This window comes from Alligator sinensis, unplaced genomic scaffold, assembly GCF_000455745.1.
Source record: "Alligator sinensis unplaced genomic scaffold, ASM45574v1 scaffold1008_1, whole genome shotgun sequence".
Taxonomy (NCBI): Eukaryota; Metazoa; Chordata; order Crocodylia; family Alligatoridae; genus Alligator; species Alligator sinensis.
The window spans coordinates 2,834,145-2,851,135 of NW_005842013.1; the positions used below are offsets into that span (position 1 = coordinate 2,834,145).

Here is a 16,991-nt window from a genome sequence, read left to right on the forward strand (position 1 = left end):
CTGGAACCCCGGGGGCCACGTACAGACGTTCAAAAAGCCCAAGGTGGACTCGACCTAAGTTACATGGCTTTCCATTAGCGGCAGAGTTTATGCTTTGGTGGGGTGGGGGGCAAATCTTAGACTGGATTTCACCATTTTTAAACCAGTCTGTGTGTTCCAAACTTCTGTCCCGTTAAGGGTATAGACCGGTTTTGTGTGCTGAACTACTTAGACCAGTTTCTGATCACTTATGCTGGTAAAAGGGTAATGCCTGTGTATCTGGCCTAAATGTCTAAAGCAAGGCATCTGAACCCACCTTTTGCTATCTTATGATACCGATCAATTTTCAGAGCTGCTGAGCACCTAACATAACCATGTAACTGACAGAAGATGATGGGTTTTCAGAAGCAATGGACAACCCTGGAAACTTATGCAGATGCTTAAATAAGGATTCAGACCCTACCTTTACAAATTTAGACATTGAAATTTGGGATAAACGAGTTACTTCTACGTACGAATGTACATTCCCAATTTCTTTGTGGACAAAGGAGTAGTAGTGAGAATATTCTAATTTGAAGAATATGTTAGACAAAGTAGCAGCAAGTAACAAACCAAGTTCAGAAGTTGTCTGTTGTAATTATTACAATAATTTACAGAAAGCAACAAATGGTACCTTAATATTACAACATGGAATGAAAAAGACTTTCAATTTAAAACTTCGTTGTAAACACAGTACTTTAATGATGGCTCAGCTCTGTAAGCTGCTGAATGCCCTTATCTTTCACTACAGTTCAAAGGAATTGGGGGGTGCTCAGCTCCTCACAGAATTAGGCCTTTAGCCTATCAAAATATTGAGTGAAAAATTGATATTACTTTCAAGCAGTTATGGGTTTTCTGGGTTTTTACTTCGCTCAGTACTGAAAACCAGCTAGCATAGTTCCATTTTTAGTGTTGTAGACTGGTTTGCAAACATTGCAGGGGAAGGTTTGCAATAAAAACCAATCACTTTCCATGGAAGAATAAGAATAATAAGAAGAAACATTTAAATAGGCTTCACTAAGTTCTGGGCCAAATCTGATTCACACATACCTTTTAAGTCATCGAAACAGAGTGATCAGAATAGAGGGAGGCAGCTACTGAGATGGTTCTCCCTACAAGCACACCATGCCTCAGCTGTTACAGGAACATGCCACGATACATTCACAAGCTGAAGGCCACTGGCAAGTAAAGTGGCAAACAACGTACATGTTGACTCTGCTACGATATGCCCATGGTGTTTATAGTAAACCTCCATTTTAAAGGGGCAAAACTTCCAGCAGCACCTCACAGAGCATGATAAAGATCAAATTAATAAGCATTAAGAAAGTTAAAATGAACAGCGCCATTAAGAGAAAACTCAACTATTGGAAGTAACCTATGCACAAGTTAAAAGGGCAAGAAATAGCTGCAGTGGAGATGCAAAGTTATAATCAAGGACAATTTCACTTGCAGATCCATCTTTGCTAATGGTGCAGTCGAATTCGGTTACCAGAGACCGGGGCAGGGTTCGCTGATTTCTAAACTGAGCGAAAGCAGTGTGGAAAGGAGTGAACCCAGTCTGAATGTAGAGCTCTCCACGAGCTCCGAGAGTCATTTTTAAGGGCGTAAGCACTCTTTACATCACTTAGGAAAAGCACTTATCAGTTCAAATAAATATAACTCTATGCATTTCATACATAAAAAAAATCAAGTGCTGCAAGCAACTCTACTATTTTCCGTTAGAGCAGTACAGTAGGTTTGCATTCCTATTGGAAAAGACACATTCACTATGTGGTGTAAGATCCTCCTTGTTCTTTTCTCAATGACACTTGCTGTTTTGCCTCTCAAAAGATCATCAAAACAAAGAATACCACTGTTCAGCTCAAGCTGGGAAATCTACTGATTGCTTAACCTTTGGCCCAGTTCGACTTAGCGTGCAGCCTAGGAGCGTGCTCAGTGCTTGCTCGTAGGTCACTCTGCATCTGCCTCTTAATTGGAGGAGTTGAGACGTTAATATTTAAATTGAAGAACGGTAATCAAGATGCACGATAACAGATGTTTATTCTCCCATTTAAAAAGTATTTGTCAGGTGGTTTCCAGAAGGATTTATTGTTTCCTATATAGTTTTAAGAGAGGAAGATGAAGCGTCACAAAATAATGAGATATTCTACTAAGAAGAGTTTGCAGTGGAAGGGCCTGATTCAAAGTCCATTAACATCAATAAAAGAGATCTATTAAGTTTCAACAAGCTCTTATCAAGCCCTAAGTAAATTGAGATCATTAAATTACACTCATAATCCTATGCCTCAAAGACATCATCTGGAACATTTCTATTAGCAAAGACCTGAGAAACAGAGAACGAGGATTGAGACACTGCTACGGTAGGTGCCATACGTACACATATTGAGCAAAGACGGTTCCAGGTTCAAGTATAGTGCAATGAGAAAAATGTCAAAGCAAATGTTATGAAAATACAGTAATTATAAGTGTCCATGCTTGTAAGAAAACACTCTGAAACTGGTATATCAAGAACAAGAAAGCCATTCAGAAAATAAAAAATGACTGTCCTTCAGAAAGCTGACTGCCAGTAGTGCTGGAGTGATGTTGTAGCCATGATAATCCAGGAAATATACAGCAGGCGAGGATTTTTGTAGGCAATATCTTTTCCTGGACCAACCGCATGGGTGGGGTAGACTTAGACAAGTTGTTTAAGTCTATCCCAACCATGTGGTGAGGCCAATAAAGGTCAGTCACAAAAAATCTTTGTCTACTACACATCAGATATTTAGGGAGTCATTCACAAAAACCTCCCTAACTCACTGAAGCACCAAGAATATCTAGATGTCTAAATGGAGTGGGGAGATGTCGGGCATTTTAATTAGAGCGGCTCCGAGAGCTGCTCTAATTAAAGCACCCAGAGCATCTCATGTATCAGCATCCCCCCGCACTTCAAAATGGTGGCGGGGGCACTTTATCTAAAACCCATTGAATAAGCTTTAGTTTAAGCACCTCTACTGCCATTTTGAAGCATGGGGATGGTGATACACGAGACTCGGAGGCTGGTTGGAGCATGGTTATTACCACGCTCCAGAAGACTTGATTAATCGAGTCTGCTCCGATGTGCTGGAAATACAGCACATTGGAGCAGCCTCCCGGCTTGTGCACAGGCACCCGAAGTTCTCTGGTGAAAACAAACTTCAGTGCCTACATTTCTGCTACTGCACATGCCCAGGTGCATTGCCATCTTGAGTGAACTGAGCATCTAGGCCGTTGTCCTTCTAAACCTGCTTCGCATTCACAAACTAAGTCACCTGATAGACCGAATCTTGTAAGAATACCCAACGCTGACTGACAGCAATGCTTTCAACACACGTGACCATCTCCATTGGCAAATTAAGCGTTTGGAACACTTATGCAAAAAAAACAGAAAAATGGGTTGTAGTCCAGCCTGGCCTGAGAAGGACACCCTATAGCTCCCGCATGCCAGGAGACTGCCCTTACTGCCAGGCACAGGCTAAGGGCAGCCTCTATCCCACCTGTTAGGGATGGAGCCTCAAGCAAAGCGGAATGCAAGAATCATGAAACAAGAAGGACAGCAAAAAAGAGAAGCCAAACTCTACAGCCTAATAAAAAAGGGCACTGCCTTGGGAAGGAGAGAACGTTTCTGATCTCAGCTTCCAATTTTATGTATACAGGGACCAGGACCTAGGATTCCCGGCCTCCCTGGGGAGCGTATGAAGTAGGCATTTAATCTACCTTGGACTGAGATGCCCGAGCCGTCACCACTATTTGACTTTCCATGTTCCCTTGTTATCTGAAGAATTAAGTAGACTTACTTCAATGTTCTACCAAGAGATTAAGGCTGGCCTTTTGTTACAAAATGTGTAGGCAAAATGAAAATGCTTGGAGAACATTTTCCTGAATACCAATAAAAGGTGGACATTCAACAGATTTTTAGGTACTGACCAAAAACAAACAAAGAGTGGGAAGAAATTATGTGGACCAGGCATCACAAATGTAAGTGATGATAGCATACACGATGATCCCCAGGCCTTTACCATGTAAGAGGGTAAGGACTCTTGAGGCATGCAACACTTGAGCAGCAGCAAGAGTCCATGCACATTATCTATTCAGATTCTGAAAGTACATACTAACGGGACAATTTTCACCCTTTGTTTTCAGCATCATGAATAAGAAGACCTTTCTCTCTGCTCTGAGATATTTCATCTCTGCTTCCCATCTTCAATACAGAACTTACCTGTGCTACAATGCCAAACTGTATTAAAAATGATTGTTTTCTCCGCTATAGTGAGTGTTTCATGAAAGGTGCGCCTGAAAAGGGACTAAATTGAAAGAAAAGTAAAAGGCAGCACTGAATCGTATACCAGTTCAGTAAATCCCAGAACACAACGAGCCACAGCTAATTCCATCTCTTCCTGCAAGAAAATGGACCAAATAATCCTCATGATGGGAGAGAGGCGATGAATGGTAGAAAGAGTATGGACAGAATCTAGGTCACTGGGCAACATGCTATAGTTGAGTCGTGGCAGACAAGGAGGACATGTGTAGCAGATGTCACAGCCGTCTTTGTGTGAAATGCTTCCCTTTACCATATCTTTTTGGTTGGTGGTGGTGGTAGAGCTTCTGATATGGAAGGTGAGAATCAGCAGATAAAGAGAGAGGTTTCTGGTACTGGAACAAAAATGACAGTGCTCTTCTTCCAAAATGGCAGTACCCGTATCAATGGTGAAGTCTCTGGGATTAATTTACTTTAGTTAGATTGAATGTACTGTTATACTCAGAACTTACTTTTTTGTGGGAAAGATCTTCAGACAGAAATTCACTTGAGAACCCAAAAGAATTTAAACAAGATGCCACCTGCCAGTGAGAAAACGTGCCAGGACATCATACTTCCAAAACAAGGTCTTTTTTGTCTGTACATACAATTTCCTATACATTTAAAAACTAAAAACTGCACGCTGCATCACTTTTACATGTTAGATATCATCTGTTTCGTACTTGGCAGGTCATGTTAATGGTGACAGACATATTAAAAGTACCAAAGACAGATTAAATTGGTTCTGGATGGTTAAACTGACCAAACAACCAGTTTGCATACTTCTTGAGGATAAAGTTTTCTTTCTGATCACTTGTTCCTGACTGCTGCTTGGAAGGGTTTGTGTTCTATCAGAGTGGCCATATCTGTACATTAAAAAAAGGCTTGTAAACACCAAGTTAGCTAAAAAACAGGATGAAAATAGACCTTCTAAAGAGGTGGCCAAATCCACATTGGAAAATGCTTTAATTTTGAATCTGTGTTGGTAAACAGGTGCTTTTACCACCATACCTTTTTTTTCCTTGGCACAAATACAGCCGTTTTGCCAGGGCAATAAACTTTTCCAAGTCCTAGTTGTGAAAAAAGGATTAGAAAGAAATTTTTACCTCCAGCAAATATGCAGGCCAGTCAGTTTAGTTGCCTTTCAGGAGAAACCTGAATAGCCTTACATGCAAAATATGTGAATTTATGGCACCACTCTAAATAGGGGCAAACACTGCTCCTGTGGGGATATGCTGTTTCTATACCTGAGCTTTCCTCTGGGACAAACAGGACTATTTCTAATTCTACTCACTTCACTGAACACCAAAAGAAGTTTGAAAGAAAGCTGCGGTTCTCAAAGCTTTCAATTAAGAGCTCTCATTTAAAAGCAACCCTAGAAACACATGGTTGCTTCTCCAGTCAATGATTTAATTTAGTAAAAATATTGCTTAGCAGCCTGCTATCAGACATGGCCACTGGTTAGATATTTGCTTATAACAGTGGCGTGCAACCTCTGCAACTCTGTGAGCTGGATAAGCAGCACAGGCTAGATCATTTCCACAGACTGGATCCAGTGTGGGGTCAGCACGTGGATGTGAGATGTGCACCAACCCGGTGTACTGGATCTGACCACAGCGTGACCACATGTTAGCACAATCTGGCCTGTAGAACTACATCATCCCAAGTACAGGGCTCCTCCGTGGTCTGGAAATTGGGCAGTGGCGGAGTGGTGGCACTGTTAACTGCTGTAGCTCTGGGAGCAATTAAAACTGCCACCACACCACTGCTGCCAAATTTCTGGACTCCTGGGGAGCCCCACGGGCTACAGCCAGCCTGCAGACTAGAGGTTGAGTAAAACTGGCTTAAAAATAGTCTTTAAATGAAAAATGTCAGTTACCCGGGGACATACGCGCTAGACGGAGCTTTAATGCAACAGTGCACTCAAAACGGCACGAGCCATGACATGTGGTATTTCATTCCAATGTTGTCTGCCCTTTAAAAAGTAAATTCTGAGATTTACACTACAATAATTCCTGTTATGCTGATTAATTGCAACCTCCCCAATGCCAGAATGATTAAGTAAATATGGTTCTAATTCTATGATAAGCCCAGGTGAAGGGTAGAGAGAAATGGCCACATGCAAAAAATAGTCAAAATCTAAACTTGTGCGTATTTCATTCAATGTGAAACTTGTCTAAATACGTCCAAACCACCAAAATATTTGACCTGTTTGAGCTGATACCAAGAGAATATCATGGGACTCTCCTTAACTTCTTTTCTTATGATGATCTTTTAATTCAAAATCATCTTCTCAGAGACTCTGGGGATTAAGATAGAATTGCTTGCTTACAAAATTTCCTAAGGCCCCTCTTCACGTGCAAGTAAAGGCACGACTGGATCTAGTGGGCGATCCACACAATCACGTCTCCTGCCATGCCACATATGTGGGGCAGGAAGTGTGATTGTGGGATTGCGCATTACATCCAATTATGCCTTATTGCTGGTGCAGGAGGAGCCAGATCCTGGGCTCCCCCTGCTTTGACAAGGAGTCATCCACAGCTGAGAGCCCCCTTTGCTGAGGGGACCCCCAGCTGAGGGGGCCACATGCAGTCGGGACCAAAAGCCCCCACCCCTGACAGGGCTCTGGGTCCTGGCTGCACCACATGGTCAGACATAGCTGGGACCCAGAGCCCTGTGTGGGTCCAGGGGTTTCATGTACCCCTGAGCCTTGGGGATCATGGCAGCCACAATCCCAAGGGCTCGGGGGGTTTTATGCACCCCGTCAGCCCAAGGGGCTCCCAGCCGCAGAGCAGTTCCTACTACCCATGCAGATTAACGGTCAATAGTAACCAGCTGTAACATTAATGCACATTTCTGAGGTTTAACTTTATAGCTGGTTGGAGCTTTTTACCATGTACTAGCTACTTTCCACGTGTTGCTTGTCTCAAGGTAACTGCACCATTAACCAGTTAATTGCACTACACCTGTAATGTGTAGAGGGAACTGAAGGCAGCTTTGTTAGCCATATTCATTTTCGTTATAAGTTGGGACGATGAATCTAACCCTATTTTACCAATTTCACTGATTTTTTTCAGAGGAAGAGAAAAGTCAACATTTTTTCAGTTTTACCCAGGGTAACTCAAGGTAAGCCACATTAACACCAGAAATTAGCTTAATTAATTGCCAAAGTCTCAATGCTGTATTCAACCAAGAAGTGTGTATAGTGTATACACAACTGTGTATTGTGATTACTTAAGTGGTCTTCTGCTTAAGGAACCGCTATCTAATAAATCAATTCATCAGAATAAACTTAATTCAGAGTTTCAATATGGATAGAGGAGAGGAGGATATGACAAGATGAGACTATAATATTAAACTGTAAGGAAAATCCTCAGGGCAGGAGCTGTTTTCTTTCAATGCATTTATATAAAACAAGACCCTGGTATTACACTGAACAATGTAATTTTCTTGTTGTTGTTGTTGCTTTAAAACAGCCTATAAATAATTGCCAAATTGAAAGGAACAGGCAGCCAGGTCCCATGCCTGCAGCCAGAAGATGTAAAGATAGCCCTTCATATTTTATGAAAAGTAGTCAGTTATGATAAGATTGTATCTCAATTAATATTCTGGCAACCCTTTCACAAAATCCTTGGGGACAGAAGTATGCATAGTGGCATGCAGAAACCAGTTACACATTATGGGGACAGTCACTGTTTAACAGGCTTTACTTAAAATCACTAAAGCTGGCAGGTCAAATGGACAAATAATTTGATTGTACTTTTACATAATTACGGTATTATCTTGTCCGTATTATGCAAAGTTAAATAACCATTTGTACGCTGCAACAGTCCTTGCTGCCTTTGGGATGATTACAATATGGACTCTGTCATCCATCGAATGCCTTAATCCTTGCTTTGCTCCCACTTCCAACTGCCCCATTCTCTCCTCTGCAGTTGATGAAAGGAGGAGGACAAGCAGAAGTTTAGAAAAAATAAATAAATATAAAGGAAAAAAGAAAAGCAGAAACATCTATTTTTGTAGCACCTTGCTACTACCGCGCATGATCATATAAAACATGCAAGGGGAGAGGGGAAAACAGGACACCGCTGCTCAGACTCTATAAAAGGGAAGACTCGAGCCCTTTTTGAACCATAACGTAAATGAGAAGAAAATGAGAATGGCTTACAGGCTGCTACCTCCCTGGAAACATATTCCCTCATTATTCTGTTTCTCATGCAGTCTGGCACTTCTGTGTTCCCTTTTCTTAAAGCCAGGAAAAGTTTGATGGGGGGCGGAGGGAGAGGGGGGGGAAGAAAAACAAGTGAAAAATTTCCTCACTGGTAAGAAAAATTATCTTGAACCAGATAATGCCAACGGCCTGTGTGTAATGAGGCTAGCGCTTCTCTGACTAGAATTTAAATTGCAGATTTCTGAGCTCACCCGGGCCGGTCAGCCTCAGTCTAGTGGGGAAATCTGTTTTGCCAAGAATAAGTCTTCCGAGAAAGTTTGTATACCTGGGACATTAAGCAATGTGAACGCCATCTTCAGAGGTTACTTGCCCAAATGTTAAAGATGAACCACTGTGCCTGATTCGTTTTTACCGATTTCTTTTCACCCTTCCAGATTTCAAGTTTCGACTGCGCTTGAGTACACATGAAAAACAAGCGACTGACATTACAATGCAGGAATGTCATTTTAGCACGGCAAGCCCCCGGCACAGATAGCTCAGTCCAAATGTGAAGAACCTTATCTTCAGGTTTCAAATTTTCTCCGAGTACAAGACGTGTGGTAATTTGATGGCAAGGGTCAAAGCTTATGTTTCCCGTTACAAGTGAGATAATCAGGAAAAGATCAGAATCCATAATCCTACTAGGTGCAAGGGTAAAGCATTTCCTCTTGACTAACTCACTTAGCCTCTGATTAAACATCAAGCAATTATGAGTCAGAATGACTTCTGTCTTATTTATCTCAGTGTTTTTCTGATCTGTAACAGTGATCCTGAGAAAATTAAACAAAGTAATGATTATTTTCCAACTATTTGGGTTGGTCTAATAAAAGATATCAGATTCACCCAAGGAACCTTGTGTGTTAAGCGAAGTAATAAAGGCATCTAAAAAGACGTGCATAAAAAGAGTAAGCCTAATTTTACACATTTTTATTTTTCACACAGTTTTAAATCAGCAGCACAGAAATACACAGCTACTCACCAAGGTCTTCAAAACCCCTGAAATTTTATTAAAATCTCTGAAAAATGAGCTGCTGCGAGCTGTTACATTCCATGATACAACCGGCTTTCAACCTGTTTACTGTTCTGCACATAGTGCGCAGTCTGAAAAAAGTCTTCTAGTCCTTGACGTAATTACAGCATTTTCCATTCCAAAATGAAAGAACATTGCCAAAATTTCATTTCCTTCAAAATACCGAGGTTGAAAGCAATCCATTATCAAGTCACATACATATACACACATATATACATGATTGGTCTCTGTTTAAATCTATTATTGTAAGCCACCTTCTTGTGTGTGTGTGTGTGTGTGTGTGTGTGTGTGTGTGTGTGTGTACACACACCCCCTTCAGATATTGTTTCTATATTAGGACATAAAAAGTATTTTCTAACTTGTGAAATTCACATTTATATGCCTAAGTTTTTACAGTTATTAAATCCCAGGAAAAGTAGTGCAGGGAGGCTGATTATTTATAGGCCTTTAGTGCTCCAATTGGATATATTTTAGAGAGATTTCTAGGACCAGGTATAGACTTAGGTCATGACTGAAGTTGTGAGGGTTGATTCACCGTAATATCAGTCTCCGAACCCTGGTCACTGAAGAAGAAAGAGAACATCAGGGTCACTACTTGTTCAGTAAGACTGTGCATCTGAAGACAACCCAAACCTCCAATAAAACCAAAGATGCATTCTTCTTTGCAAGCTTCCAGGTACAAATACCCTTTGTCAGGCTGAGGAAGCATCTGCAGTTGGTGTGTGTCCTTCCTGGATAGAATCAATGTTCCTTTTTTTTAAGGTTTATGGTAAGTAATTCCTAAAGTAGAAGAGCCACACCAACTGCAACCAATTCCGGGATGGACTATTCATTCCATCCAGGAAGAGCGCACACCAACTGCAGATGCTTCCTCAGCCTGACGAAGGATATTTGTATCGAAAAGCTTGCAAAGAAGGATTTTTTCCAACTATTTGAGTTGGTCTAATGAAAAGATATCGGATTTATCCAAAAAACCTTGACCAACACTGCTACAACCTGTACCTGTAAAGCAAGGGTTCCCTACCTTGTTATGCTGTGGACCGGCAAGCTGCGGACTGGCAGCAGCCGCGGACCCTCTATAAAAAAGGGTTGGATGCTGGTCTAAAGTATGCCGGTCACTTCTGGACTTCTGGTCTGGCAGCCAACCCTCCTGTGGACCAGCAGCCAACCCTTCGCAGCCTGGTACTGGGCCGTGCCCCAGGGGTTGGGAACCCCTGCCCTAAAGAATGGTTTGGCTCTTCTACTTTAGGATTGCATTACTTACTATAAGCCTTAAAACAGTCAGGTGCCACATTTTAACAGAAGTACGAGTACATCCCCTCGCAATCCCAGGGACAGGGAATGTGCCTGAGTGACTCTAGGGATGGGAGAGCTCAGTAGAAATGTTTGCAGACTGCTGTAACCCCAGCTGCCGTCCAGTTGTCTAAATGATGCTGAGGCCCAAATGAGGCTCTGGAGCAGCCCAGACTCAAGAGGTAATTAAGGGTGGCTTAAAATTACATTAGCACTCCTGTCTGAGCAAAGAGATTTAGAGCTGAGGACAGACTCTCCGTCATGGACTTTTACGATTGCACTGTAGCGTGGCTAAAAGATTTGTTTAGTTGTGACTCTGCTGTCTTGCATCCTCCTCCCTTGATGGATGTAATTGGTTGCTAGTGCTGTATCAAAAAGTTGGTTAACTTGTCAGAGCATTCCACGGAGCTAACCCAATAAAATATCTCCCATTTAGACAAATCACAATCCAGCAAAACCATGCGAAGTAAAGAGGGAGAATAAAAATGCATTTGCGCAACTGCTGTTTAGAGTTACTGGATCCCTAGGAGATTAACTACGTTTCAACTACAGAACAAATTTCTTTTTGGCTCATGCTGGGAGTCAGTAATTTTTCTTTCCTTTTTCAGGATCTGAAGCAGACTGCAATTTGTACGCTGCCATTAATCCAAGACTGCTTTCTTATGCTCGATTTGGGAGACTGACAAGACTGTTGTGACCTTTTCCTCACGGTTTGGTGACTGTCCCAATAGCTACCTCCTTTCAAGAGCTTAAGTGAACACAAGTTATACTAGTAAAAACAAGACACACCTGCTCTCCCTTACAAGTGGCTGGTGCTTTCAACCATCTCCGCTGCTTTTTATAAAAGAAATGCCACATCCTTCCTCTCCCTGAGCTTGATTGTTTGCGTCTCAAATCTGAAGACAGACATCAAGACAACTCTGATTAAGACAATAATAACCATGTGTCTCTGATTTCAAGTGACCATGCTTTTGTAGAAATTAATTTATGGGGATTTTTATTTGATGTCATTGTTCTTAAAGCTGTGACAGAACAGGTCATCTGTTTTACAGATCCAATTTGTATCTTAGAAAAAAAAGTTTTATTCAGCCACAATTTGCTCGCTCGCTGTGTTGTATTATAGAGGTAACCATTTGTTTGATTGAGACTATTATTTGCAGATCAAGTTTTGTGTTTTATAAACATGCAACATGAACCACTATGGCATTAGCAGACATTAAAAGAGGAGTTAGTTTTCACTACCATTCTTACATCTATAGATTCCTAGATCCACTCGCAGATTTTAAGGCCAAAAGGGACCATTCGATCATCTCTCAACTAAAGCCCATCTTCCAAAAACCCCCATCCTTGTGATTCAGATAACAAGAGATAGCAAACCCATTACTTCCCTTTGACATTTTTTTCATTCGTTAAATCAGCTCATATTTAAAAAAATTGTAACTTACTTCTAAATTGAATTTGTTTGGCTTTAATTTTCTCCAAGTGATTTGCATTATGCTTTCCTCTGGTATTTTAAAGAGCTTTTAGTACCTAGCATTTTCTCCACATGGACATACTGGCACACCAGACTCCGATACTCTCAATCTTTTCTTTTTTTAATCAACTAAACAGATGGAGCTTTATTAGTCTCTTATTGCCAACCTTCAACTAATTTTTGTGGCTCTTGTTCATGTTCTCTTCTCTTTAATTTCTCGATATCCAATTTAGAAGGAAGACATTAGAATGCGACACAGAATTACAGCATCAGTTTCACTAATGCCATTTATAGGGGTAAAATCCCTTTTCTTACTTGCTATTTCTCTATTTATTCATCCAAGAATCTCATTCACCCTTTTCACCCAAGCATTTCACTGGAAGCGCATCTTCAGTTTCTTTAATGCTGAGACACCGAAACTGTTTCTAGAATCACTGGTTTCCAAAATACAGCCCACCGTTCCCTGGGTACGGCCTTCATTCTTGATGCCTAGACAGTTAAGTGCATTTGGTTGCATTAAAATATGCTTTGTTTGAATGGGCCCTGCCTTCCCACGAATGTATTTCAATTACGCTGTATAACTGCCCTTTTCACATTTTTATATACCAACTTCTATATCATCTGATAATTTAGCAGCAGTCATTTTACGTTTACTTCCAGATCATACATAATATCATTGAATTATGTTAGACCTTGTTCATAGCCCTACAGAAGCCCTCTAGAAAACTTCTAGTTGATGACAGTTGCCTGTTAACTTGTTGCGGTCAGTTAAACAGGTCTTAACCCACTTATGTTCTCCACTGATACTGTACCATGCTGCTTTGCTTTTTCAAGGATAATTTCATGCAGTACCAAATCAAGCGACTTACAAAGACCAAGGAGAATACATCTACACCAGGGATGGGCAAAATGTGGCCTGCAAGGCCATTCTATCCAGCCCGCGGGGCCCCTAAAAAATTTAGAAAATTAATATTTATCTGTCCCTGGCTGCCTGTCATACAGCCCTCGATAGCTTGCCAAAACTCAGTGAGTGGCCTTCCGCCCAAAATAATTGCCCGCCCCTCATAGACGCAGTTATTTTTATCAGCCAAATTAGTAATTTAATTAAAAAATTTAAGTCAGGTTTGTATGACAAGACCCATTTACCATATTATTTACTCATATCCTTTAGATCTTTATTAAATGAAACGGTGGCAGTATTTTCATTACCTTCCAGGACAGATTTTATGCAAATCAGCCTAAAGTTATGCAGGTCATCTCATTTTTAGTTTTGAATATTGGCACACTAAGCACTTTCCCAGTCTTCTATTTCACCGGCATTTTAATTAAAAATGAACATCAGCGGACCAATGATCTTGTCCTACTCGTAAAGAATCCTAGGTGCGAGTTATCCAGACCTGTCAATTTAAAAACATACATCACAAATAGATGCTGCTGAATATCTCCCTCAACTGAGAGTGAATTGGCAAGTCTGCCATCATCCTCACATAAGACAAGCATCCGGCTCCTTTTCAAATACACAGCAAAAATATTTAATACTTCGGGTTTTTTCTGTCTCGTTAATTACAAATTTACCACCACCATCTAGTAACGGGTTAAGATTTACGTGGGCAAGAACGTTATCTAAACAAATGGGCCTCATTTGAAAAATCTCCTCTAAAATGAGGTGAGCCTTTTAAAGATATAATTACTTAATTACTGCCTGCCACTCCACTGATTCACCTACGCCCAGATGGTAAACCTATTTGACTCTCTGAACTCCTGGAAGCTCTAACTTTTCAGATCATCATTAGACTCATTGAATCATAGAATGATGAGGGTTGGAAGGGACCTCAGAAGATCATCTGGACAGGTGGTTCTCAACCTTTTTCCTACTGGGACCCATTTGCAAAGGTTCATGGCCTGTCCCGATCCACACCCCCCTGGCCCTGCTGGTACATGACTCTCAGTCCTCAGACCCCCCAGCCCTGCTGGTGCCCCTCACTCCCAACCTGCAGGCCCCAGCTGCACCCGACCCACTCGGGCAGTGGCTGCAGTGGCTTTGGCTCAAGCATCAGGCAGCAAAGCGAGTCCAGCCCTGGGAAGGGTTGGAGGGAGAAGGAGGAGAGGCCTGTGGCAGCCCCTGCCCTGGGCTGCAGCTGCTGAGCTGCACCAGGCAGCCTGGTCACAGCCCCTTCCACACACCCCCCACCCCTCCACCCCGAGCAGAGTCTCCCGACTGCCCTGCCCGTGAGCACCCAGCCCTTGCAGCTCTCCACCACCCACTTCCCCCCACCACTCTGCCCTGCTGCAATCTCAGCGCTTTCCCAGGATCAGCGTTTCTCAACCCATGCTTTGTGACCCTCTAAAATCTTGTGACCCACTTTTGGGTTGTGACCCACAGGTTGAGAAATGCTGTTCTAGTCCAACCCCCTGCTCAAAGTAGGACTGTCCCCAGCTATATCATCCCAGCCAAGGTTTTGTCTAGTCGGGTCTTCAAAATGTCCGAAGATGGAGAGTCCACCACCTCTCTGGGTAACCTGTTCCAGTGTTTTACTACTCTCCTAGTGAGAAAGTTTTTCCAAATATGTAACCTAAATTTCTCTTGCTGCAACTTGAGCCCATTGCTCCTTGTTCTGTCACCTGCCCCCATTGAGAACAGCCCAGCTCCATCCTCTTTGCAACCCCACTGCAGGGAGTTGAAGGCTTCTATTAAATCCCCCCGTCAGTCTTTTCTCAAGACTAAATCAGTTCCCTCAGCCCACACCTCAGTCATATCCCCCAACCCCCAAACCACTTTTGCTGCCCTCCACAGGACTCTCTCCAATTTGCCCACATCCTTTCTGCAGTGGGGGGCCCAAAACTGGACACAGGGCTCCAGATGTGGCCTCACCAGTGCTGGATAGAAGGAAATATCATTAGCATGGTGCCCAAACTCCCAGATGTTATAAAAACACCTGAATGCAGCTTGTAAGAAGCAGGCTCCACATCAATATCATTCTCAAAAAACCCAACTTAAGAAAAAATATCAATAAAATGAGAAAACATTTAACAAAAAAACCCCTATTATTGTCAAGCAAAAGACTGTGTGATAATATCATCAAGTAGAATACATCTCTAAGTTACTGAAGGACCATAAACTTGTTTTAAATACATTTAACAGTTGGGGTGAGGAAGACAGGAAATAGAAAAGCTGATAAATAAGACAGATCATAAATTCTAGGTGGAAGACCAGCCAAACAGCACTGCAATCTGTTGCATTCGCATTCTGATACCTGGCAGCTGAATATTTATGCCCACTGTAGGAAAGGTGGGAACAAAAAAAAGTACACATCGCACTAGCTGAAAGATGCCAATGCATTCCTGGATGTCTTACTAGGGCTCAGCAATTATTTCAGCTGGAGGACTACTTAACGAGCTTTAGTGAGCAATTGAGGGCCACACACATAAAATGAATGGTGAAGATATGAATTTAACCAATTATACATTAAAAAAACCAAATTATAAGCTAAAAATCAAGCATCTACTACAAAATATTTTAATTTTATTTCAAAAAATAGTTTTTGTCCCGATTCATGTCTTTTTGAGTAGTGTACATAGAGGCAAGACATTCGGCCAGGTGAGGACTCCCTCAACCCCAGCAGAGCCCTGCCAATGCCCAGCCACCCCCCAAATAACAAAGGACCTCTTGCCTCAGCTTGTACCCTGACACCCCGCAAGAGCTGCCTGCACCCCAAACCCGCCTGCCCATCCACACGTACACCCACAAAACCTGGGAAAGCACAGCAGACCCCTCCAGCCTGCTTCAGCTCCCTGACAGGGTCATGCAGGCTGTGTCCACCTGCAGCCCAAGGGTCCCCCTTTCCCCAGAAGAAGCCCCAGTCCCAGGTCACTGGGGTCAGCCTCACCTAGGTGGACGCGATGGGAGCTGTGCTGGCTGCAGCTGGAAGGTAGCAGGAGGCTAGGCTGGCTTGTGGCACTTCAGGGGGCGAAGCAGGTGGTGGGGCTGGAGCCATGGCTTCACATGCTGGAAGGTGCGGGGGAAGCTCTGCCGCCTCCAGGCACAGGTGCAGAGCGCCACCACATGCTCCTAACACCCGGGGCGGCTCCTGCCAACTCCGAGCTGCAGGCAGGTAGGATGTCGCTGGCCCACCATGACCCACTATGTAGAGCTGGGTAGGCAGGCAAGGCTACTTCTGCCCAGCATCCTCTGTGGTGCCAGCAGAAGCTGGAGCTGGAGCCACCACCCATGTTGCCACCTACAGGCCAGACCGAATCAACTGGCAGGCTGGTTATAGCCCACAGACTGTATTTTGCCCATCCCTGCCTTATACCCACTAATGCAAAAAGTCTGCACATGCTTGCTAGGTTTGCCATGTGGCGGGCCAGTAGGAGGCGCTCCTGCGTTGAGCCGCCCACCTCCCTGCGCCGCCCACCTTCCAGGCTCCGAGTGCCTCCCTTAGGGTGCTTCCCATCCGGCCGACCCCTTCCCGGGAGCACACCCGCTAGCCTGGGGTTCCCGCTGCCACCATCCAAGGCTCTGGACTCACTTCCGGCTCTGCGCACCTTGGAGAACACAGGCCTGATCGTCCAAGGGGTCCTAGACCCAATACAAGCACTTGGGGCACTTCCCCAAGTCAGGGGCTTATTAGGGAAGCCTCCCTTAGTCCAC

The 16,991-nt window shown here is 43.0% G+C and overlaps 1 protein-coding gene across 1 annotated transcript in view; it reads right to left on the reverse strand.

The window, feature by feature from the left end:
- Positions 1-16,991, reverse strand: part of FCHSD2 (FCH and double SH3 domains 2) — a 194,536-nt gene that overhangs the window by 118,840 nt on the left and 58,705 nt on the right. The window lies entirely within an intron of this gene.